We start from the raw sequence: 25,012 nt of genomic DNA on the forward strand, positions 1-25,012 counted from the left end.
CAGACAGAATCTGGGCCTCCTATTAGCCTCAGCCAACCTCTTCCAAGGGGATCCTGTTTTAAGGGCCTGGAATTTACTCAGAGATCACAGGCCACAGGAAGAGCAGAGTGAGAGAGTACAGGAGCTCAGTATAAGCCAGAGACCACTGCCAAGGGTCACGTTTAATATTTCTGGAAAATGGGTGGGGAAGCATAGATTGGGCCTATCCCTTCTGCCCACCTGCCCAGACAGATCTGTTTCAGGATGCCTGCAGTGGAGGACAATATATGGTTGTGGGGAAGGGGGTACAAAAGGGTCCAGGAGGCTTGGGGTGGCTGAGACAGTCCCCATCTCCCGATTCTCAAGGCCTCTTTCTCTACCTCTCTGCTGGGTACAGACATCCCCTCCCAGGCCAAACTTGGTCCTCCTGTTTCTGCCTCCCATGAAGAAAAAGCCCTTCTGGGCTAGGTGTAGCAGTGCATACCTATAAACCCAGCTACTTGGGAGGCTAAGGCAGAATGATCACACGAGCCCAGCCTGGGCAACCTAGCAAGGCCTTGTCTCAAAATTTAAAGAGGGATGTGGATGTAGGTCAATGGTAGAGTGCCTGTCCAGTATGTGTGAGGCACTGGGTTCTAGCCTTAATACAGGGAAACAAAAACAAACAAACAAACAAGCAAACAAAAAGACAGCCTTCTGCATCAGGGTTCTCCAACCAATTCTCAGAAAGCTGGAGTGGGGAATGGATATTTCCTCATAAGTCCCCACAGACAGCCAACCTATGTCAAATTCACAAGCTTTGGGACCTTTTTTATAAAAGAGTTCCATATAATAATATATAAAACTCCTCCAAGCACTTTCACACACACAACCACTTTTAATTTTCTTTATTACTGTCAGGCAGATTTTAGAGCCAAGTTAGTGACACTCATTGACCTACCCAGACACATGGCCACTAGGTGACTAAGGGGTGGCTGGAACACAGAACTGCCAACTTCTGGTCCATGACATGTTCAGGGGGCACGAGATCCTTTCCCATGGGGACTCAGCCTCTGCCTCCATGCACTTTCTCCCAAGGCTCAGACCTCCGGCTCCCAGATGGGAGAAAGTACTAGAGGATATTTGTTTATACGTGGGTACCAGTAAAGGTGGGGAGCTGGATGTTGCTCATCTAAATTTTCTTTCCTTACCATCTAATTGCCAACTTCTTCCCTTGTATCACTAGCTTCCCAACCCTACCCTGGAGTAGAATCTATGGGTAGATTCTATGGGTAGTAGAACTTAGGTGTTTTTTTGTTTGTTTTTGTTTCTTTTTTAACTTGTTTTAACCAAAGGAGACTGATAATCTTCTGAGCAGCAAGATATATATATATATATCTCATATGAGATATATTTATATAATTATTCAGTGTGACAGGCAAAATAAAACATTAACTTAATCTCACTGAATTTACTTAATCCCACTTGTTTCTGGAAAACAAGTTATTACTCACAACCCTGTTTTACAGAAGGGAAGAATGGAATCAGAGGCACTGAGGGCCTTACCAATGCCACATAACCAGTGACTGGCTAAGACCATCTGACTTCAGAGCTGCACAGGAGACTACTCAATCTCTGAGTGGAATTTTCACTGTTCAAAAAGGTCTAGAAACCAGCTCCCTCAGTATTACTTGGGAACTTGCTGAAGATGCTGGATCTCAGGCCCCAACCACAACCCAATGATCAGAATCCACACTTAACGAGATGCTCAGGTTATTCATTTATGTTACATTTGGAGATCCACTGACTAGTCCACCCATAAGCCTGCCACTCCACTTGTGCTTCTCAGCACTACCTGTATGCTGGAATCACTGCTACTTGGTCCCATTTTTCCTCCCTTCCTTGGTGGTTTTAATTTAAATAGTCCAAGGTATAGCCCCAGCATCAAGTCTTGAAGAGAAAAAAAAAATTCTTTGGTAATTCTAACACACAAGGTTCCAAGACACTGCGACTGCTAAACCAAATAATCCGGACCTCCAAGTTTTTGCTCACAGACCCTCATCATTACAAGGGTGCCCAGTAAGGGATGTCATGTTGAAGTGTGTCTCCCAGGATGTGGAATTTGCCCTTGGAATAGCAGTGATGGTTGAGGTGTGTCTTCTGGAGAATCTCATTATTTCCTTAAGTCCCTGTTGCCCTTGATGGTGGTGGTGGTGGTGGCGGTGGTGGTTGTGGTGATGCTGATGATACTAACCCTAAACGGATTCTAGGTCTGAGCTCCTGTAACATTCCTGATATTCTCAAAAAACCCTCTGTCCTGATGGGAATGAGAAGCCTGTTATCAATCCAAAAAGCATGAGGACCTCAGAGGTTGAGAGTTTACCATGACCTTCACACTATTATATATTTTCCACTCCTGGACCCTAAACAGCAATTCAAGAGTATGTGCATGTACATTTATGTCCACACCCTCTTCCCTGTTTTTTGTTTTTGTTTAGGGGTGTGTGTGTGTGTGTGTGTGTGTGTGTGTGTGTGTGTGTGTGTGAGTGTGGGGGGGGGTTGTTGTTTTTTGGTTTTTTGGTAACGGGGATCGAACTCGGGTCCTTGCGCTTGCACAGCAGGCGGCGAAACCACTGAGCTAAATCCCCAGCCCCATGTGTGTGGTTTTTTTAACCTTAGTTCCAAGCTGCCCCTGACCTTCTGCTAAATGATTTGGAGTGAAAAAGACAGGATGATAGCTTTATGCCCTATGACCTTCCATCCTGGGCTAAAAATAACTTCTCAGGCCTGGGGATTTAGCTCAGTGGCACTGACCCTGTCTCGAAAGCGCAAGGTCCTAAGTTTGATCCCCAGTACCAACAGAAACAACAACAAAATAACTACTCAACAGAAAGTCTCTCCATGAAACAAACTGTCCTATTGGCCCCCAAAGCTTGATCTCCAGGAGGCAGCTGTGCCGCTGGGCCCAAATCTCTGCTGGGAGGCAGGTCTGAGGACCAGGGACCCTCCCACTACACTCAGTTCAATTTCCTTAAACCTGAGGCTGGTGTCTCTCCCTCCCTCTTTAGCTTCTTGCTGAAGCCCTGTTGGTACCTGGAGCAGGAGGTATGGGAAAGGCATAGATGACTCCTGGGTGGGTTATGTCCTGACAAAATGAGTCTTGGCCCATTCCAGGACATGAAGTACCATACTGTATGTGCTGCTGCCAACACAGCCACTCCATCCCTGGAAAGGCTTGGGTGCTGACATCAGGGCACCTGAACAGCAAGCTACCACCTCAGCCCCAGAGACCATGGAAGGCCCAAGCATCTGACATGGACGGCATCCAGACCCACCCACATCCATGCGGAACACACATAAGCCAGTCCTGCTTCTCTCTAGATGTCCGCTCTGCCATCAGCCCCTCTTTGCAAACCAGGCTTCCAGCTACTCCCACGAGCCCCACAGCCTCAGCTGTCACCCTGGGTTCCATTTCTCTCCTCTCTCCATCACCAACCAAACACTCTGATTTTGTTTCCTGAGCTCCTCACTTGTTCCAAAACACTTTCCATGGACTCAGGGTGATACAGTTGCCAAGGGCCTGGTGAGTCTAACTGGAAAAGAGCAAGCACTGGCCATCGGTCTATGGCCCTCAGACCAGAGATCCACCTACTCCCCTTGAGGTTAGCACACCAGGTCCCATAAAGCTCCAGAGTTACATGGAAATGTCTAGGGGGAGAGGGAGGCCAAAACAGCCTGGGGTTCGTGTCCTTTCATACTTCCTGCCTCCTTGGATAACCTGCCCCTGTTTAGAGGGACAGGGGTAAAAAGAAATTCCATCTCCTGCCCTCTCCCTAAAAATACCTTCCTTGAGTCTGCTTTCCATCATTTTCTCCAACCTCCTAAGAAGTCCTCTCATGGCAACTTTTCACTCTGCCAATCCACATGTACAGGGCCCTGAACTAGATTCTATCTCATCCTCACTGGGACTTCAAGTTTCCAAGGTACTGTATTTTTCATGTTTGTTTTTGGTTTTTGTTTTTTAGTTATTTTTCGAGACAGGGACTGGCTATATAGCTAAGGCTGGCCTTGAACTCACTATGTAGCCCAAGTTGGCCTCGAACTCAATCCTCCTGCCTCAGCCTCCTAAGTACTGGGAATATCGGCAACCAACACCACACCTGGCTCATGTTCTTAATTCTTTGTTCCTCCTCACAGCTAAGAAAAAAGGAAGGCTTATCAAATGAGAAGCAGACACAGAACAAGGCTCTAGATGTTTGCCAAACAAGGCTTTCCAGCAGAGCTCTGTCACTGGGGACAGTGCACCTTTTCCCAAAGAGTTTCTCAAGCACAGATTCCAGGCCCTGTGGTTGGGCCGGTGTGTAGCTGTGTGTTTCACAAGGTAATTCTAAAGAATACCAACATCTGAAATGCACCTCCCGCCCATAATAAGCCTTCCTTGGCACCAAGTGCCAGGGAGCTCTGTCCTCATGTTGAACCTGGAGATCAGAAGACTAGAGATTAGAATTCAACAGTTTTTGACCTGTTTTGAGCCCACCTCATTGTAAACTCCATTCCAGCCTGTCCAAGTCTCTTTAGCAGACATTTATAACAAGGATCAATCGAGTTTATTCTTCCGTATGACTTCTCATCTCTGTGAAATGAAACTATGGAGTCCAAAGTCACATGCAAATAAAATATCTTTGACCATCACTCATATATAATTATGCAGTTATTTTATTAGTCATCAGTAATAAAATCTCACAAGAAATCTATTTCCAATTTTGCTCTTGGATCTGAATGTCCTAGGAGGTCAGGACCCCCAGCTTTGGGGTTCAAAAGAGTCCCAAATCATCCAATGGCTACCCTTAGTCCATGCAACGGCTTCTCACAAGCTGTCTCTGAGCATCTCAGAACACAGAGTCTCCACACCAGCAGCTGCCTGACCTTTCCTTTTAGATCTTGTCTCTGAATATTCCTGGGCTGGGCAGATGTTTGTCAGCAGCCTTTTCCACAGTCTCATTTTTCTTCTTTTTCACACCCATAAAGACCTCAACAGGAAAATGCTTCCCAGAGGAAGTGTTGTCCACATCCTTCCAAGACCTTGGAGGATGGCCTCTTTGGTCATTCTTTACTTTTTTTTTTCCTGGTACTGGGGATCAAACTCAGGACCTTTTGCTTGCAAGGCATGGCCATTCTTTTGACCCTTACCTCTTCCCTACACAAAGATGACTGGGATACAGTGAAAGAGCCACTCTTGGAAAGTTTCTTTGGCTTCCTGGCCAAGCATCTAAAGTCAAAGCTGATCCCACCAGGACAACTAGTCCCTGGCTGGACTCTAGCCCCAAAGTGATCCATCCAGGGGATAAAATACAATGACAAAAGGAGCAATCAGGGGCCGGGGATTTAGCTCAGTGGTTCTGCCGCCTGCCTCGAAAGTGCAAGGTCCCAAGTTTAATCCAAAAAAAAAGGAGCAATCAGAAAGAACCTTGGGATTTGGGGGTTAAGAGAGACCATCTCACAGATCAATAGTTTGATATCACTAATGAGCAAAACCCTCAAACTCTGAGAAGTGCTTATCCCAAGGCCATGAAGGCTCACTGGCAGCAGCTGGTTCTAGAGCCCAGCTCCTTAACATCTCTGAGTTCCCAACTGCTGTCCCAGCACCAGGCCATGTCCCTAGCCCTAGCCCACTTAGCCAATGAAAAGGGTGGCTACACCTGCCTTGGGATAGTGACTTTTAGCCCACCTGCTACTTCCTCCCTTTAAAAAGGATTGTTAAAGACTTAAACACAATTGTTTTTAATCCATAAAACAGGAAACTGACAGAAAAACTTTACTCTCCACTCTACCCCAAATTCCAAGGAATTCTTGATTTGAGAGGTACAGCAAGAAATTGCTAAAAATCCCATGACCATTTTGTCATGGATGCCTGGAGGATTCATGAAGGTAGATGCTTGTTTATTTTTGTTTTTTGAGACAGGGTCTCACCATGTCGTTCAGGCTGGCCTTGAACTCACTATGTAGCCCAGGCTGGCCTTAAACTCATAGCAATCCTCCTGCCTCAGCCTCCCAAGTCCTGGGATTACAGATGTGTGCCACCATGCCCAGCTGCTTGTTCATTTTTGAAAGGCAAACACCTTTGGAAGAAACAAGGCATTAAGTTCTTTGTGTAAACTGAATATTAGAAGGGATATTCTATTGAACACCCAGTTTTTCCAGAGATCAGCACAGAGATCTTTGCAGGAGTCACTGGGCAATAACTTTCTCCCTTTGGAGGGGCTGAGCTTAGCAGAAGAGGGTAAGGAAGGAGGAAGCAATGCAAGCTGAATCTGAAACAGACTGAGGCAGGTTGCTGGCTTCCCCCAACCTCCCTAACCCCCACCCCAAAGAAATTGAATCTCCCTGTGATCTGTGGGGAGGGCTGCTGGGAGGGCAGATGGTTTAACTTTTGGGCACCAGCCAAGGAGACACCCACTGGATGTCAAAGGAGTACAGCTTCCTCTAGGACGCCCTGGGCTAAGGTCAGCACCATCAGAGACCTGGCAGATGAAGGGAACAATGAGACCAAACTCAGCTCTTCCTCAACCCAGGGAGGCTGGAAGAAATTGGCTTGATTTGCTAGCTTGGGAAGTGGATCTAACACCTTCCTTACCCTGGACTAGGATCATACTTTATGGTTTTCCTTTGCCACATCTTGTAGGCTGAGGAAGCTCTTGGCCCCTCACCCAAGGCACTAGTCTTTCCAAATGCATCTGCAAATTAGGAGAGCTGGATCTGGTCCTTGCTGTCTTACTAACCTGCTATAGGACCTTGGGCTACTCTGTAAGCCACCTGTATACAGCTTTATTCACCCATAAAATGTTGATAATAATACCTGCTTTGGCAACCCCCTAGGAGCATATTAAACACTGAATGATGTTCAAAAGCATTCAAGAGGGCTGAGGATGTAGCTTAGTGGTGAAGCACTTGCCTACTATGTACAAAGCCCTAAGCTGGATCCCCAGCACTACAAAAAAAAAAGGAAAAAAAAAAGCATTCAACAAATGTCAGATTGGGGCCAGGGATTTAGCTCAGTGGTTCCGGTGCCTGCCTCACAAGCGCAAGGACCCGAGTTCAATCCCCGGTACCAAAAAAACCAAAAAAAACAAAAAAACAAATGTCAGATATAATAACCATTATTTCCTAAAAGAGCAAAGATGCCTGGCCAAATCCCAAATTCACTGAGGGACCAAAACAGAACTAGCTTTGGATAAGAGCCAAACCAGCTTGCCCTCTCTCTGTTCCTTTTGACACTCTAGGTCTGTAAACTCAGTCAGGGGCCCAGGACATGTCTTTCTGCTCCAAGTTCCTTCTCCCCTACTACAGCCACAAGCAGCTCAGGTGGGAGCTGCAGGATACGGTGGGGGTGGCCCTCCTCTCTTCTGAGGCTCTGGCTGGTGTGGTGACTAGAAGGCTTCTGAGACAGGAAGCATCCCAGAGGCCGAGTTTTTCCTGCTGGGCCCAAAATTAACTCCTCTGGTTACTGCCTCTGCCAGCCCTGACTCACCCAGAAACATCCAAATCCACAGGAGGCTTCCCTGTTCCTCCACCTCACATCCCAGGTCCTTCCACAAAGCCACTGAGATGAAGTGACCCTCTATACTTTACCCTAACACAAATGCACTTGGGGATATTTAAATAGACCCATCATAAAGGCCACATGTTCAAAAGCATTCAAGAGGGCTGGGGATACAACTTAGCGGTAGAACAGTTGCCTAGTATGCACAAAGTGCTGAGTTGGATCTCCAGCACTACAAAAGGAAGAAGAAGGAGGAGGAGGAGGAGGAAGAGGAGGAGGAAGACGAGGAGGAGGAGGAGGAGGAGGAGAGCATTCAACAAATGTCAGATATGATAACCAATATCTGTGTCTGAAAAGGGGTGAGATAACCTTCCAAAGGCAGAGAACCATTAAGAGTCCTTCAAGACACTGAAATAGCAACATATTCAGAGAGGCCATTAGCAGTGCCTCATCATCCTCACAACAAGGGATGAATTAATAAGCCCTTCAGAAACACCTCTGGCTTTGAGAATGCTCTAATCAAGCTGCTCAAGTGGAACCAAAGCCAATGTTTTCAGGGCTTTGAAAAGCCTCACACAGGGACATGTGACCCCCTCTCCTCCACCACTGCCTACAACTCTGGCAGTGGGCAGAGCCAGTGAAAGGAAGTATCACACCCGGGATGGCAGGCAACCAGCACCCTGCACCACTACCACCTGCTCTGCTGATGAGACGTCTTTAGCAGCTCTTTCTCCCAACCACCATGAAGATCAGGGAAGCCACCCATTCCCACTTCTACTCTGTGTGGGTGGAAAAGGAAGGTCAAGCCAAGGGCAGAGGCTGGCACAGCAACAATAGAGATAGTCTACCCTGAGTGTCTGGCCCACAGACCCTTGTGTAAAAACTTCTGTTCAGACATCATGAGGCCAAGCTTTTCCACCTTCTTGCCCAGAGCATGACACAGCCCCAAATCTCAAGTTATTGTTTATCCCTATGGTTATTTGTCCATTAGAGATTTCTAGAACTGGAAATGATAGTCCAAGGAAGGAGAAGAAAGAGCCAAAAGTCACCCAAACACAAAGTCTCTTGCTTCCTCACCCAGTCCTCACACACAGGTTCCCAAACAAATATGATCTCCTTTTCTCCCTGGTATTTCTGACCATTTTATGCTCCCATTTCATTCTATCTGTGGGCCTGGGTGCTCTTGGGCTGGCTCTCCCAAGGCCTCCAAACAAGGGCTATGCTAGGGGCACCCAGAGTGGATTAAGGTCTGGCTAGTCCATCAGCACAGCTCTGTAAAGGGACTCTAAGAAGGATTCAGGTGAGATTTAGGCTGCTGACTGATCATAAGGTCAGTAGTATTCCTGGGGTCACTTGCAGAATGCAGGAAGGGTCTCACTATAATCACCAGGAGACAGAGGACAGTTGGTTCCATGACAACCATGTGAGATTAATTCTTAGTTGTCTGCATTCAGGACAATAGAGACTACAGAATTTGATACCAGAATCAGTTTAGTCACTGGGGAAGAGAAGAATCTTGTCTGTGGTTCTCCATGAACAGTGGAGACTCTTAAAGTCTCTACAGCAAGCCGGGCATGGTAGCACACGCCTGTAATCCCAGCACTCAGGAGGCTGAGGCAGGAGGATCACTGTGCAAGGTCTTGTCTCAGAAAAAGAAAGAAAAAGAGAAAAAAGAAAAAAGAAAAAAATCAAAGCCTCCATGGCAAATCTGATCATTACTCTGGATCTTACTCCAGATCTTGGAATTCCACAGGCAAAATAAGTCTAGCACACACTTAGGCCACCCTGAGGAGGACCATTCCACAAATCTCCTGCCTGCCCTGAGAGCAGCCTTGCCAGAGCCTCCAAGCAGCTGGCCCCTCAGACAGCTCAGTGAATTGTGGCTTTCCTGGGTAAGTTGTGGCTTGTCCAGCCCCCTTAGGCCAGGCCTCTAAGGCCTCCCACAGAACTTCCTTTCTGGACATCCTACCCCTCAGGCAAAGTCTGGTGGGTTTATTGTCAACAGGAGCCTGGACTCTCTGCTTCCCATCTCATCTACTCAAATACTGAAACCGGAGGAGGCTCTTGCCACCAGGGAGCCCCTGGGCTCTTACGTACTTTTCCTTTGGCAGCTTCACAGCCACACAGAGGGCCAGGGCAGGCCATCTACTCCTTAGTTCCCATGGGGCTGCCCCTGGAGAGAGGAAGGTCAAAGCCAAGGGCAGGGCTAGATGAAGTGCACATTCCACACTCACTAACCCAGGCTGACCTTTCCTGGTCAATACTGAAGGCCACATGAGGCCACCCTCAGGCTGTATTTGAGAAGCTCAGCAGGCCAATCTGCTCTAAGGATCCCCTCAGCCCTGGCTGGCCAAAGGTCAAATCCCTGCACCAAACCCTGAATAGTCTTGTATCAGTTTCCTAGGGCTGCTATAACAAAGTACCTCAAACTTAGTGGCTTCAGAGAAAATAAATTTAGCAGAGTACAGTGACACATGCCTCTAATCCCAGTACCTGGGAAGCTGAGACAGTAGGATCATGAGTTTAAGGGCAGTCTGGACTATATAGCAAGATGCTGTCTCAAAAAAAGTCATTTTCTCACAGTTCTGGGGGCCAGAAGTCTGAAAGAAGGAATCAGCAAGGTCATACTCCCTCTGAACACTGTAAGGGAAGACTTTTCCTGCATTTGTAGCTCCTGGTGTCTGTCAGGCAATCTGTGACTTGCAGTTGGCTCCCTCCTCTCTCTTCCATCCTCACATGACTTGTTCCTCTGTGGTTCTCCTCTTCCCAAAGGAAAACCACATATTGGATGTAGGGCCTACTCTCTTCCACTAGGAATTCATCTTAAGATCTACAACAACCCTACTTCCAAATAAGGTCACAAATGTAAGGTACTGAGATTAGGACTCTGACACATCTTTTTCGGGGGTCACAATTCAACCCATTCTTTATGGCCCACCTTCCTGGAAGGCCTTCTTGCTTTCCTGAAGGTCTCAGCCTCACTGTTCCCTTTTGCCCAGCGTATGCCTTCCATTTCTCACAGTGCCTTCTGCTTCTTACCTTTACACAAGTCCCTCTCTTGGTCCTCAACTCACTCATGTCCACAATTGCCTAACCTGACCAAAGTAACAAGGCACAGACTCTGCCTTCTGTAGGTGGTGGCTTTGGTAGGGGAACATGTGTATCCTGTCTTCCCTTCTAGGTTGACATCTTTAGAACAAGGGCCATGCCGAGTATTTCTTTAGGTCCCCACAGGGCTTAAAAAAGTACTGAGCATGGGCCTGGGGATTTAGCTCAGTGGTTCCACCACTTGCCTTGCAACCACAAGGACCCGAGTTTGAGCCCCAGTACCAAAAAAAAAAAAGTACTGAACATAAAGACTCACATCATTCATGTTTGCAGAATTATTCGTGTGTGCGTGTGTGCACATGTGTGTGTACACTAGTGATAAACTCTAGGCCCTTTGCACTGAGCTACATCCTTAGCCCTTTTTTTATTTTTTACTGTGAGACGGGGTCTTGCTGAGTCACTAAATTGCCCAGGCTAGGTTCATCTTTCGATCCTCCTGCCTCAGCCTCCCAGAGTGCTGGGATTACAGCCATGTGCCACCACACCCACATGCAAAATTATTCTTTAAGGAATCAAGTTCACTTAGGGTAAGTGTTCAAGGAGTCCAAGTGCTAACCTCTCTTCCATCCCTGTCCACTTCAGGGCTCAGCTTTAAGGACAGTCCCTTACAAGTCCCACCAACTCCTCTGTACTAACTTAGCTGTGTTTGCTCTGTGTCCCCAGAGCAATAGCCTATGCAATGGCCCTGACCCCACACTATAAGTACCTACTGAATGCACTGAAAATACCTGACAATAATGAGCCTCCTCTTCTAGTCAGTGCTTCTCCAGATGGCTCAAGGGCCTTTTGCAAAAGAACCACAGTTGAGCTTAATTAAAAGCACAATTCCTGAGGACCAGGGATTTAGTTCAGTGATGCTGCATCTACCTCAAAAGCACAAGGTCCTGGTACCTAGTACCAAAACAAGTACCAAAAAAAAGCACAATTCCTGAGACCCTCTGCACCATGCTTAGGAGAGCAGGGAGGCCTCAGGAGTCAGCCTTTTAACAAACTCCAAGGTGATCCTCACAAACACTAATAGCTGGCCCAAGAACCACCATCCTTGGTCCTTGACGAGAAGTCAACCTACATCCATCCTCCCAGAGACCTAGAGGCTGCAAAAGGTGGGATGTACCTGTACAAGACTGCGCCAGCCCTACCCCAGGGCCCTGTTTCATGTCATGTTCCATCTCTAAGACCACCAGCTAGGGCTGAGGCCCATCAGCCGACTGCCCTAGAGCCCTAGGTATGTGAGGTCCACATGGCCTCGCCTTACTACCCTGCCAGACAGCAAAGAGGCGGGAATAGCAGAAAGTGAGAAGTCTTTGCAGAAGCTGCCCATGGACGGAACCCTGGTGGTCAGGCAGCGCTGTCCAGTGGGCCAAGGTTGGGGGGTCAGCTATGGGGATGTTGGAGGAGTCCAAAGAAATACTCTTTTGGAGGAAGAAAAAGAAAGGAAGCAGCCAATAGAAATCAGGATCAAGGGGCCAGGGATTTAGCTCAGTGGTTTTGCCGCCTGCTGCGCAAGTGCAAGGACCCGAGTTCGATCCCCGGTACCAAAAAAAAAAAAAAGAAGAAATCAGGATCAAGAGCCCAAGTTTCCTTCCCTAATCAGCATGGCACTTTCAGTGGAAGCAGTGGGACTTTTCTGGGTCTGTTTCATCACTAATAAAACAGAAAAGGAAAACACCTACCCTATCAACCTCCCAGGCTTCAAGTGTCATTTCCATCTCAGCCATCCCACCCCATGCTCCCATGCATGCTCCACACAGCGGAGGAATAAACAGGCAATTTACCTCCACATACCCTCTCCAGGAGCTCTTATCTCATGCAAAGGAGAAGCCAAAATCCTATACTGGCCTAGAGGCCCACACCCTGGCCCTCTGACCCTCCTCTCTTGACCTCATATCCTCTCACACACCATTTTGTGCTTTGTACAGCCAATCACCTGGACTTGCTCTTCCTTGACCATCATAACACCACCACCACCACCCCCCTACCACCCCCTGCTTCACTGTGTTTAATGTAACTTCCACTGAGCATGCTTTTCCCAGAAAACTGCCTGGCTACTCCCTCCCCTTATAAGTCTTCACTGCAATATTGCTTTCTTTGTAAGGCCTTCCCCAGCCACCCTGTTTAGTATCACCTCCTAATCACCCTTCTGCATCTCCCTTCTCTAGTTTACTTTTCTCCAGTATATCTACCACTTTCTAATAAAGTACATAACTTAGTTGGATTCTTGTCTATCAGTGATTCTGTATTCCCAGCACCTAGAACAACTATTTGGATGAATGGATAAGATAGGTAGATAGGAAATGGATGGATGGATGGATGGAGCAAAATGGAAGACCTTCCCTCCACTCAGTGGTAAAAGAATTCCCAAAGACAGGAGAGAATCAGGATTCAGAAGCAGAGTAGTATATCAAGCTGTGCGTCCTCGGGAGAAGTCATACAACCTCTTCAGACCTAGTTCTTAAGTGATTAAAAGAACCTAGGAAGAGCTGCTATCAGCTTATCACCAAGTGATGACTGAATGAACTAAATTGTTGAATTGGCTTTTCCCCTTAAAGACACTAGGATCTGATTGGAGAGGGAGATGAGCAGGCAGAAAAAGAGAACTAACCACCCAGCATCAGAATCTTAGCATCTGAGTTGGTATGTGGACCCCTATGGAATTCAATTGGTTGTTCATAGGGATAAAAGGTCATTCAGAGTGAGGCACTGCAGGAACCAAGCTAGGTGAATGATGGAACCAGTGGCTGTGTTTAGGAGAGTGAGAGAGAACCAATCAGAGGAGAGCCCAGAATGCCAAAATAAGGAAGAAGACTGGGTTCTTTGAAGCAAGCTTCCATAATCACCATTCAACATTTCTGAAAAAATTTGAAGACCTTGTGTTGCAAAGAAGTAGAGAACAGTCTCCTCACCCTGTTCCTCTCCAGTAACAAGATGAGCCCAGCAATCAGCTTGCAGAGCTACTCAGACACCCAAGACTCTAGTTTGGGGTGGGGGGGCTGCTATCCACAGCAGAAAGACCCACCTACTCTGCCCTCCCAGTGAGGGACCTCTGCCACAGTAGGCAGGAAGGGGGCTGTAAAAATAGGATTCTCCCAAAGGGATCACTGAGCAGCTTCTGGAAAAGACTAAGAGGACCCTTCACATCCATACTTCTGCTTAGTTTCTGCTGTACCCAGGGGGCATAGATCTGACAGGCTGGGTGCACAGAACTCACATAGAAAGCAAGCTGGCCCTGGGTTTCCTGCTTCTCAGTCCTTGATCTTTGCATCACACAAGCATTTGGGAAACAGTCCTCTCTCCCTACCTCAGGATCTGCCCCCTCTAATTTGGCCTGCAGCTGAGATGCACCCAGGTAACCACCCTCCTCCCCAGCACCAGGACAGGCTCCCGGAATTCTCTGCCCCAGCCAGCTGTCCATACATTCATTCAACACATTTGCCCTGGGTATGTCAGCAGAACTCCAAATTAGGGGACCAGGGAGGGGAACACCAAGGAAACAGGTGCTACCTCTGCTCAGCAATAGCCTAGGAGAGAGATAAGAACTAAACATTTAGCAACTGTGAGACAACTTAGAGTCTAACACTAAGGAATTTTAGTGGATTGAATGGTTCCTTCCCAACATTGCTGTCCACTAAGAACAAGAGAATGTGATCTTATTTGGAAATAGGGTCTTCACAGATGTCATTAGTTAAAATGAAATCATACTTGGGGCCGAGGACTTAGCTCAGTGGTGCTGCGCCTGCCTTGCAAGAGCAAGGTCCTGAGTTCGATCTCTGGTACTGGGGAAAAAAAAAAGATTAAATCATACTGGATTAGGGTAGGCCCTATATCCACTGTTCTCAATTTTCTTATATAACAAGGAGAGGACACAGAGAGACACGCAGACAAGGAAGAGCCCATGTAAAGACAGAGATGGATATTGAAGTGATAAAGCTAGAAGTCAAGAAACATCAAGGATTGCTAGCAGCCATTAGAAACTGGATGAGGCCAGAAAGGATCCTCTCCTAGAGCCTTCAGAGTGAGTGTGGCCCTGCCAACCCCTTGATTCTGGACTTTTATCCTTTAAAATTCTGACAGAATAAATTCCTGCCATTTTAGGCCATTAAGTTTGCGGTAACTTGTTATGGAGCCACAGGAAAATAATATAGGAACCAAGACCAAGCCTGGTTCCATTAAATCTTCCCGACACATTCTCACACTAAGCCAGTCATGTTTTCACCAACCCCAAAGCCCCAGTCCCTGGCCCTACTATTTTGGCATCTACATACTCTGAAATTCAGCTTGAGCCCCACCCCCAACTGCAAAATCCCTTCAACAACTGTTCCCCTTTCTCTTCACTCACAAGCTACTTATTTTTAGCCCCTGATTCCATCTGCCTTATATGGTTCTCTATTCATCTCATGAACATGGACTATCCTTCTCCTGGTTTGTAAGCTCTCTGAAGACAAAGAATCCCAAGGATATTAACAGTCCTGAGCAGGAACAGAAATGTTGATGATTCCCCTGGTCAATCGGGTCTCATATTTGAGGAAACTAGCAGCAAATGTCAAGTCCCAGCATACATTCAACAAGAAGAACCTGTCATTACTGTCACAATCCTTTTAATCTTAAAAAGTATCTGATATCAAAGAATATTTTAAGCATCCAATAGACATTTTGTTATTGTAGTCATGTAACAGCCTCATGCTGTAAACGGGACAAGTATTATTGTCCCCATTTTACAGGTGAAGAAACAGGTGAGAGATGGTAAGGGGCTTGGTGGCTAATTTGTGGCAAAACCAGCCTTTGCTCCTGGTGATCCACCAGTTTGGAAAGGAAAGTGAAGCAAGAAGACAGGGGAGAGAGGTGGGATTATCACTGGACTTCTACTACGGTCACTACTGTCCCCAAGCTCATTCCACTGGTCTCTGCCTGACTAGGTCCCAGAGAACACTTCTAGTCTTTCAATCTCCCTAGGTAAATGCTAGAAAAATAAGTAATCTAATGCTTGACACTTGAAATGAAGGTAGGAGGATGGGCCGGGGATTTAGCTCAGTGGTTTCGCTGCCTGCTGCGCAAGCGCAAGAGCCCGAGTTCGATCCCCAGTACCAAAAAAAAAAAAAAAAAAAAAAGAAGGTAGGAGGAAATGCAGGGAGGACCAAGCAACCAACATATTGGCTAGAGGCCAATATGTCTCTGGGTAGACGCAAGCATATAGGGAAGGTGGTGCCAGGACCTAAACACTGTATAATCAAATGCACATCAGAGAAGTATTTTCCAAAGGAATGGCTTTGTCAATGGCTTTCCCTACTGCCATCTAGGGAAAATCTACGGAAGACAGCTGGTGGACTGGCTTAGGTCCTAACCCCAAGGCCACTTGGGAGAGGACCAAGGGCTGCAGTTTTGGCAGCAAACAGTTGAGGGAGGGAGAGAGGGGGCTTCCAAACCCTAGGGCTCTCCCCTGGCTTGGTTCTGGGCTGAGCTCCCAGCACAATCCATTTCCTGCAAGCCCAGAACTCCAGGTCAGGCTTTGCCTACTCCTGTCTGTGCTCAGAGTGCAGTTCCTGCTCCAGAAGCATCCAAAAATATCTAAGAAGGAAGGGAAGGGGGAAGAACTAGCTGGAAGGGGAACCACCTAGAGTCAACCTAGAGTATGTAGAGGGCCAAGGAGATAGCCACTTGGCTTCATATTCAAGGACCTTCCCAACTGGCCCCAACCCATCAGGGTGGCCTCATCTCCCCTGAACATGAGCTTCACGTTCTAGACAGAGCTGGTCTCTGAGCTCCCCCACCTCTTGGCTCTGAACACCATCTTCAGATGTCTCTGCCTACACAAATCATCTGCTCATTCATTAGACATTGTTAAATGCCATCAATGAGCCAAGTGCTCTGCTAAGTGTTAGTGATCCAGTACAATAGTCCTCCTTATCTGCAGGGGACACATTCTAAGCCCCCCAGTGAATGCCTGAACCATATTCTGCTTTTTACATACATACATACATACATACATACTCATGATAGTTTAATTTATAAATTAGGTACAATAAGAGATGAACAACAATAACATACTGTAATAAACATTATTTAAAACTTATGAAATATTTACTTCTGGAATTTTCCATTTAATATTTTCAGAACATGGTTGGATACTAGTAAATGAAGCCATGGAAGCAAAACCACAGATAAGGTGGACTACCCTACAAGCAAATTAAACAAAAAAGCACAGCCTCTGTCCTCTCAGAGTTGACAGTCCACTGACTGGCCCCTTTATACAAGTGTAGTTGACACTCTGCCCCTCCAAGGGGCTGACCTTCCCGGCTATCCTCTGCACTCTAACCAGACCACAGGCTGCTGAGGTGTTAGTTACATTTTTTTTCCTTGAGAGTCATCTCCTCAAATAGAAGGTCAGCTCCTGGGGGCAGAGGCATAGCCTATTCCTGCCTGCACCATGCACTCTGGCCAGGATGTTGCAGGCCTGACAAGGAACTGTCAGGCCCAGAACTCTTGGGCCTTATAGGGACCCTCACATTTGCCTTGTCACTCCCTCCTCTTAGATCAAACATCCTACTCCTTCATTCCACCCCCAAGTTCCTGGAGCACCTCAGCCAGTCCTTACCAGTTCTTCACATTCCTTCTAACTATCCTGCTCTTCACTCCTACCCATGTCCCTCTGCCTTCCCTCACCAAAAGGTGGGCTCCCCAAGGACAGCAGCACATCCCATTCTCCAGGGCTTGCTGAATGCTCTGCTGGGAAAGCCCCTTCCTATTCTTTTTTTCTTTTTCTTTTTTTCGTACTGGGGATCAAACTTGGGACCTTGTGCTTACGAGGCAGGTGGCAGAGCCACTGAGCTAAATCCCTGGCCGGCCCTTTCTTATTCTTAACACCCAGCAATGAGCCAAATGTCCTACCCAGAATCCTCCTGGGTCCAGTATCAGTAACTGGATCCAGCAATGGTAATTCTGCTTTCCTCTGCTCCCAGTGGGGCTATCTCATGAAAGAGGCTCCTGAAATGGTGCCCACTAGGCCAAGGTCTCATGATGCTCTCAGAACTGGACTTCTGGGCACACCCACCCCCAGTGTACCCCAGGGAGACCTCCTGCCACATTGGGGAGGACAGCTGGGGAAGAAATGGAGGACTGGGGAGAGGAGGCTACCGAAAGACCCTGGGCTGGGAGTATGAATGGTTGAGTTCCTAGTAGTTTAGGCATTCTAATTCTAGTTCAATGAAATTCTTATTTACTGTTTGTTAATTAATTAATTACATTCTGATTGTTGACTAAGTTTAATATCTGATTGCATTTACTTCTGATTTAATTCTGGCACTTCAATTCTGATTCTGTCACCTAAGATCCCCAATTTGAGACTGGGTGGCTCAGGAATGACTGTTCCCAAAGGTCTCAGTAAGAATGAGGAATAGACCAGTGGCAGGCATGTCCATGGAGTGAAGGGGGCCAGGAATCCTGAGTGTAAGACCACATTCATGATCGGGGAGGGAAGAGGCTAACAGCAAATGGGACAGGACTTCCCAATCCTAGAGAAACACAGACCAGACCAGGAAAGGCCCTCCAGAAACTCAGTTAAGTCTGCCCATCCTACCCAGGTGTAGTGACACATTCCTGTAATTCCATCACTCAGGAAGCTGAGGCAGGAAGATTACCATGAGTTTGGGGCCAGCCTGGGCTACATAATGAGTTCAAGGCCAGCCTGAACTATATAGCAAGGCCTTGTCTCAAAAAACAAAACAAAACAAATCTGACTCATCCCATTTGCTGTATTTTGCCTCCTGCTGAGCACACTGGGCTGGGATGAGTACAGGGCACTAGGACCTCTAGAACACTAGGCACACCCAGTTTGGCAGCCCTGTATCTGGGTTTTCTGTGGCTCAAATTCATTCACTCACTCAGGATAGGTAGAGGAAGCCCATTCTACAACTCAGCCCCTTGGTACTCAGAACCACTGAGGTATCTACTGCCTCTGTGTTGTGATTTAGGGACTTGTTAAGAACTTACTCAACAAAAAAATTCTACCTCAGAGACACACTCCTTGAGCTAAAGTCTTCTAAATACTCTAAAACAAAGAGTCATCTGGAAAAGGGACAACCTAAGATGTTGAATCACTGGCTTTCCACTGGAGTGAAGGTACACTTTCCTGATCACGGGTTTTGGTAGCAAAAGTGGAGAAGCAGCTGCCAGCATAAGGATAGGGAAGGGAGCCACCCAGAGAGAATACAGAAGCCAGACAGGGTGGTTACAGTGTCTGGAGACAAGGCTTCCCTAGCTCTAATGTTTGCCTGAGAAGGCGGTGAGGACAGGGCCAGGGTTCTTTGAGGAGCATAAGAGGAACACAAATTTGCCCATCAACTTGCTTCTCTCGATCATCCTCCTTAAGCCAAGGGTACCCCACCACTGGACCATCAAAGGGGTACTGGCCTCACTGCCAGGAAAACACATGGAGGAAGCCTACACCTGGGCTCCTGTCTATTCAATAAGAAAGAATAAGAACAAGTTGTAACTCAGGCTGTGTACCTCCTCCATCAATTTCCACATTAAAAACTAATCCTCAGGGGCTGGGGATTTACCTCAGTGGTTTCACCGCCTGCTGCGCAAACACAAGGACCCGAGTTCGATCCCCAGTACCAAAAAAACCACAAAAAAAACCAATCCTCAGAAGACTGAAGCAGGAGGAGCTTAAATTCAAGGCTAGCCTGGCCTACACAGTAAGTTTGAGGCCAGCCTGAGCCACATAGCAAGACTGTTTTTTTAAAAAAGAAGAAAAAGAAACTAATCCTGATGGAACCAAACCACAGTGCTTTACCCAAAACAGACTTGGTAGACATTTGCTGAATCCACATCGTAGACGATGGAGCTCAGAAGTTTGTCCTCTACTGTAAGACTAGAGAGGGCAGGCTCCAACATTAAAGAGGATTAAAACAACTCACACGTGACTTCACCTCTGGCCTCCTCTTCCAGATACTGTCCAGTTCCTCCCCACCAGGGGAGCTCAGGATCTGAGCTTCAACATCACAATCTTGGGGCAAGTGGCCTCCTCCTACCCCTCACAAAGTTTTTGGAAGATTAGGCTGGTTCCTCCCATTTATGGCATTCAATGCTCTGCAGAGAAATCCCCAATGTAGACTCGGAACCAACAGCCTCATTCCCTAGTGTAGCTTGCTGGCTGGCTCAGGCCAGAGTTCACCTCTAACACTGGTATCCACCGAGGGCTCCCGTGCTCCTCTTCAGAGCCATACTGTGCCTCTGCATAAGACTTTCTCCAGACTTTTCTACACTCCTCGAGCATTCTGATATCTCAATCACCTATCTCCCATCTCTTCCTTGTATTCTCCAACTTTTTCCTCTCTACAGGATCCTTCCCCAGGGGCTATAAACAGACTTAATTTTCCCTAGTGTTGAAAAAAAAAATCTCTACCTTGCAAACCCATCTGCCTGCTGGTTCTATTACTGGCCTTTATCCTTCCCAACTTAAGATTCTATGTCTAAAGATTTTGCCTCCATATCTTCATTAAATGCTCCTAATCCTTCATAACCTGTCAGTGACCTCGAAACTGTCAAAATCAACACATCTCCCTCAGCATGTTCATTACATTAAAGCCCAGTGGCCACCCTTTCCTCTAAAAAGACATCCTGGGCCGGGGATTTAGCTTAGTGGTTCCGCTGCCTGCCTCGAAAGCGCAAGGACCCAAGTTCTATCCCCAGTACCAAAAACAAAACAAACAAACAAAATAAAATAAAAAGACATCCTTTCTCTTGGCAGCCAGGCCTGTGTCTTCTCTTGGATCCCTTCCCATCTTTCTGAAGTTCATGTCTTATCTTCCTCTTCCTACTCCTTGAGCCGAGTGCTCTTCAAGGACCAGTCCTCATATCTCATCCTCCCTCCCTACAATGGCCCCTTCAACCTCACCCTCACTCTCATCATTGGGCAAAAGAATCTTATTTCAAGATTCACAGGCCTGACTCTCCCCATAGGACCCATCCAATCCTACTTAAAAAAAAACAACAAAAAAAAACAGTACTGGGGATTGAACCTAGAGCCTTCTCACTGAGCTACATCCTCAGCCCCTTTTTATTTCTATTTTGAGACATGGTCTCACTAATTTCCTAAATTACTCGGGCTGGGCTGGAACTTGGGATCCTTCTGCCTCAGCCTCTCAGAGTACTGGGTATACAAGTGTGCACCACCACACCCAGCTCAACCCTGTTTTTCTAATCACTATAAAACATCCCTATTCATGGGCCAGGGATTTAGCTCAGTGATTCTGGCGCCTGCCTCACAAGAGCAAGGTCCCAAGTTCGATCCCCGGTACCCCAAAACAAAAAAAATCCCTATTCAGACATCCTATGGGCACCCATCATTCATAATGACCCAAACTGAACTTTTACAATCTGTCCTTTTCTCTTACATTCCCTGTGTCTTTTTTTCTGGCAAGACTGTTCCTCCAGTGACCTAACCAAAGCCCACCAGGGATCCCCTCTCACCCTGACTCCCCAGGTTGAGAAGGTGACTCACCACCAGCTCTGCTGAGTTAGCCTGTATCCCCATTCCCATCCCTTATCGAAGCCCACTTGCTTTCCTGGCATAGCTGACCAGTCAGTTTCCCTTTTTCTGCTCCTTCCTACCAATAACTATTCAGGTGCGTTTTCTTGAAGCCTTCCATGGTTACCCACTGTCCACAGAATATAGATTCCTCCACAGCCTACCACTCAAGGCCCTTTATACTTCGGCTCCAACTCTGCTTTCCAAATCAATTTCCCACAGTCTCGATTTCTACCTGCCCACCCTCTCCTAGGGAGAACAGTACCTTTACCTGGTTCTCCCCTGAGCCCTGTTCGTCTGATCCCATAAGTTAGCACACCCTGTTCCTTTTACATGGAATGCCATTCCTGCCATCTTTCCATGTCCGAATCCTACTTTCTTTAAGGCCCAATTCAATGTCTCACCTTAAATACTTCCTGCTCCACTCAGCTCAAGATAACTTGCCCCCTTCCTTCAGCCCACCTCTTTTCCCGTACCTGCCTATGTCACTGATTCGGGTCTTACATGCACAGCTACAACTGCCGGAAGGAAGAGGCCTTATCCTCCCTACTGGAATGTAAGCACACCAAGAACAAAATGCCTATCTGAATTCCCCTATTACCATATCTAAAGAATAGTACAGATATAATAAATATAGGATGAATTCATAAAATGATGAGATGTGGCAAAGTATTTGCACAATGGGCTTTGCATACTTGAGCAACATTTACATGTAAAAGCTGTTCCACAGAAAGCCTGGAATGGGGTTTGGAATAGGGACATGCCCAGGAGTCAGAAGTAAGCCAAGGTGCTCCATCCTAGCATCCCAGCAAGCAAACTCCATCCCATGCCCCAGCTGTTACCCACATTCCAGCCAGGATACACAGCACCTAGCCCCATCCTTGTCCCTCAGAGACAGAGACAGCCATCTTCCTCTATGTCCATAGGGTTGGGCTCCTTCCTAGCCCATGTAGCTGAGTAAGAACCAACTGGCCAGCTGGATGCAACTGGCCTCATCTGGATGTCCCTCAGGAGATTAGTGGACAAAAGCACTGGCTGAGGAGTGAAAAGACCTGAATCCCAGCTCTGGCCTGCCATAGGCGAACTATTTAACCTTCACTATAACACTTGGAAGTGGGACAAAACCAGCATTTCCCAAACTGCAATTCCAAAGGCCACCAGGAAAAGTGTGGCTGGGGCAAGGGGGAACAGGGGTTATCCATAAGCATATCCTGGACTACCATTCCACAGACTTGATGTGGAAAATAGGGGACAGGATGCTCCCTACAACCTCATCCAGCTATGACAAGCTAGGAATGAGGGACATGGCTTCAGAGAACTCAAAAGGCTTTGGGGGTCTGCTCTCTCCTCAAGACCCCTGAATTGCTCCCTTCTCTCACAAGTGGATGGTAGCAGCTGGGCTGCCTGGTTAAGGAAAGAGAAATGCAACATCCTTCTGGTAATATCAGCCTAGGGATGTGGGAGGGGAAGGACCTTCTGACAGACCCCCTGCATCCTTATCTCTCAAAAAGGGACACATTAGCTCTGGGCCTACAAATGAGGACCTCTAACATACACCAACCCTTTGCCAATGGAATGGTAGAGTGGGGCCACATGATGGAGGATGAATGGACACAGAATCCCCAAGTCTCCAATCTCTGCATCAAGCAACAAAAGGCACAACAGGAGGCAAAGGTGTCCCAAATCAACCTTCAGCAATAAATGGCTTAAACCCAAACAAATGCCTTCTCTGTACCACCTACCCAGCCCATCCTCCAGAAATTCAAGGACCAAAAGCATCACTCCTGGGAAACTTTCTTTGGGTGCTCTTATCCCTTCCCCCCTTTCACACCCACCCTTGGGGTCAGTCAGAGAGAGGCTGGCAAAGAAGGGAAGGAAATTCTGAGTGGGGTAAGAACAGCACTGCTGGGCATGTCCCTGTCACTGTCTCAATGGAGCCTTTCATTTCTGGGTTTCCTCCCCTTCCCTTCCCTGGGCAAGAAGGAGACTGATCAAAACATCTCAAGATTCTTTCCCCCATCCTTAAGCAGAACTACTGCTATGCCACAGGAAGGACCAGAGAACATGAGGTAGTTACAGAGGTCTTGAGGCAACAAGTCAGGGGAGCCTAGGGAGGTATCTGGTAATGAGGAACCCAGCTGCTCAATCTGAGTCCTGGCATGGACACTGGTGACTGGTGGCAAGAAAGAGCAGGGTGCTTGATCTCCTTGTAGGGAGATGAGGTGACTGGGGTGTAGAGCCCACCACCCCAGCTCAAGGGGACATGGGAGCAACGTGGGAGAAAAAGAAGAAAGGGTAGAACTTCAGGGTCCCCACCCCCAGAAGTGGCCACAGAGAGCCTTGCAAGAATATTTGTCAACCAGGCAAGGTATGAGGGAAATGGGAGAGAAACAACATGGCAGTGGAGTGGGGAAAGAGTTCAGGAGCAAAGACATGACCTTTGGCCACAGTAACACACTTCTAGTGGAAGACCAGCCACTAGGAAGGACTGTCATCCAATGGGCCTCAGGGAAGTCACCTGTTGGCTTGCAACCTCCCAGTGAACACAGGAAGAAGCCATCTTTTAGGCACACAATCTACAACTGGGGCAGAGTAGTCATAAGGTAAACAGGAACAAGGGAGAAAAGGAAGCTTGCACAACGGGGAATAGGCCAGGGGAAGATAAAACCACTGGGCCCAGGAAGGAGACAGTGCAGAAAGGACCTCTGCACAACATATTTGCCTCCTTTCTTATAGCAAGGGTGCCCAGCATGGCCTGTGGAACGTTCAGATGTCCAATTTCCTCAGCAGGAAGAAAAATAAAGTTTGTCCCTAAAAGGCTAAAAATTCCTCAGGACTTGCTATGTGGAAGACTCAAGGTGGCAGCTAGGGTTGGGCTGAAAAGAGGAGGGGCTACAAAGGAAAGAGGGTAGCAGTGGCTTGGGGGTCAGGATCCAATTACATGGCTGTTTCCATACTTAGCCACCTGACAGCCGCTTGGAATACTCACATCTCCAGTCACTGAGGCCTGCAGAGCCCAAATTAACTCAAGGGCAGACAAGGGCAGGGCCCAGCAGCACATGCAACAGCTGGAGCCCTCCACTTTACCTCTCTGATTTCCAGAAGAATAGCTTTCCTTCTGCTAATGCCTGCTCTCCTCACTGGGACTGTGCCTCTGCAGCCCCCTATTGTCAGGTGACAGGACCTCAAAGACCTAATAGACTAGAACTCTAGGCCTCCACAGTCCCATGTACAGTCCCAAGACTAAAGCCTTGGCCAGGAGGTAAGTGGGAGCCCTAAATTCCTAGCAGGATCCCAGACCAACTCCTCAACGCAATCCCAAGGGGAATTCAGCCCCAGGAGTCTTAGGCACGAGAGAGATGGCAAAATGATCGGGTGTCCCCTCACAGCCTATAAATAACCTTCATGCTGCAACCCAAGCCACCACCTCTGCCATACAAAGTGCTGAGATGTCAAAGGAAAGCCCAGGAATCCAGAGCCGAGCCCCTTCCTGATGAAAGCCCCCACCCTTCATAGAGGTTCTCCTCCAAAATGGATCCCATTCCTCTCTGGACTCTGTCCAATTCTGTTTCCAGCCCAAACCCCAAACTCAACTCCATGTCCAACCCTACTCCAAACTCTATCCCACTGTTCACAAAACAATCCCCAACTTTGTCCACAGTCCCCTCTGTTCTCAGTCATGGAAACCCAGGTCTCCAGCAATAGCCAAAGCCTCTGCCATATTTTCCACCTGGTAGGAGGGTCATCCAAACGACTTGGCAGGGGATTTAGCTCAGTGGTTCTGCTGCCTGCCTTGCAACGACAAGGACCCAAGTTCGATCCCCGGTACAAAAAAAAAAAAAGACCTCCAGCTCCAAGACTATTATTTAGCTGTCTTGGAG

The 25,012-nt window shown here is 47.5% G+C and overlaps 1 protein-coding gene across 5 annotated transcripts in view; it reads right to left on the bottom strand.

The window, feature by feature from the left end:
• Positions 1–25,012, bottom strand: part of Srl (sarcalumenin) — a 61,116-nt gene that overhangs the window by 15,904 nt on the left and 20,200 nt on the right. The gene's annotated exons all lie outside the window — the stretch shown is intronic.

This window comes from Heterocephalus glaber, unplaced genomic scaffold (genome assembly GCF_053883595.1).
Source record: "Heterocephalus glaber isolate CG9 unplaced genomic scaffold, H.glaber_assembly_v1.0 deba00001781, whole genome shotgun sequence".
NCBI lineage: Eukaryota > Metazoa > Chordata > Mammalia > Rodentia > Bathyergidae > Heterocephalus > Heterocephalus glaber.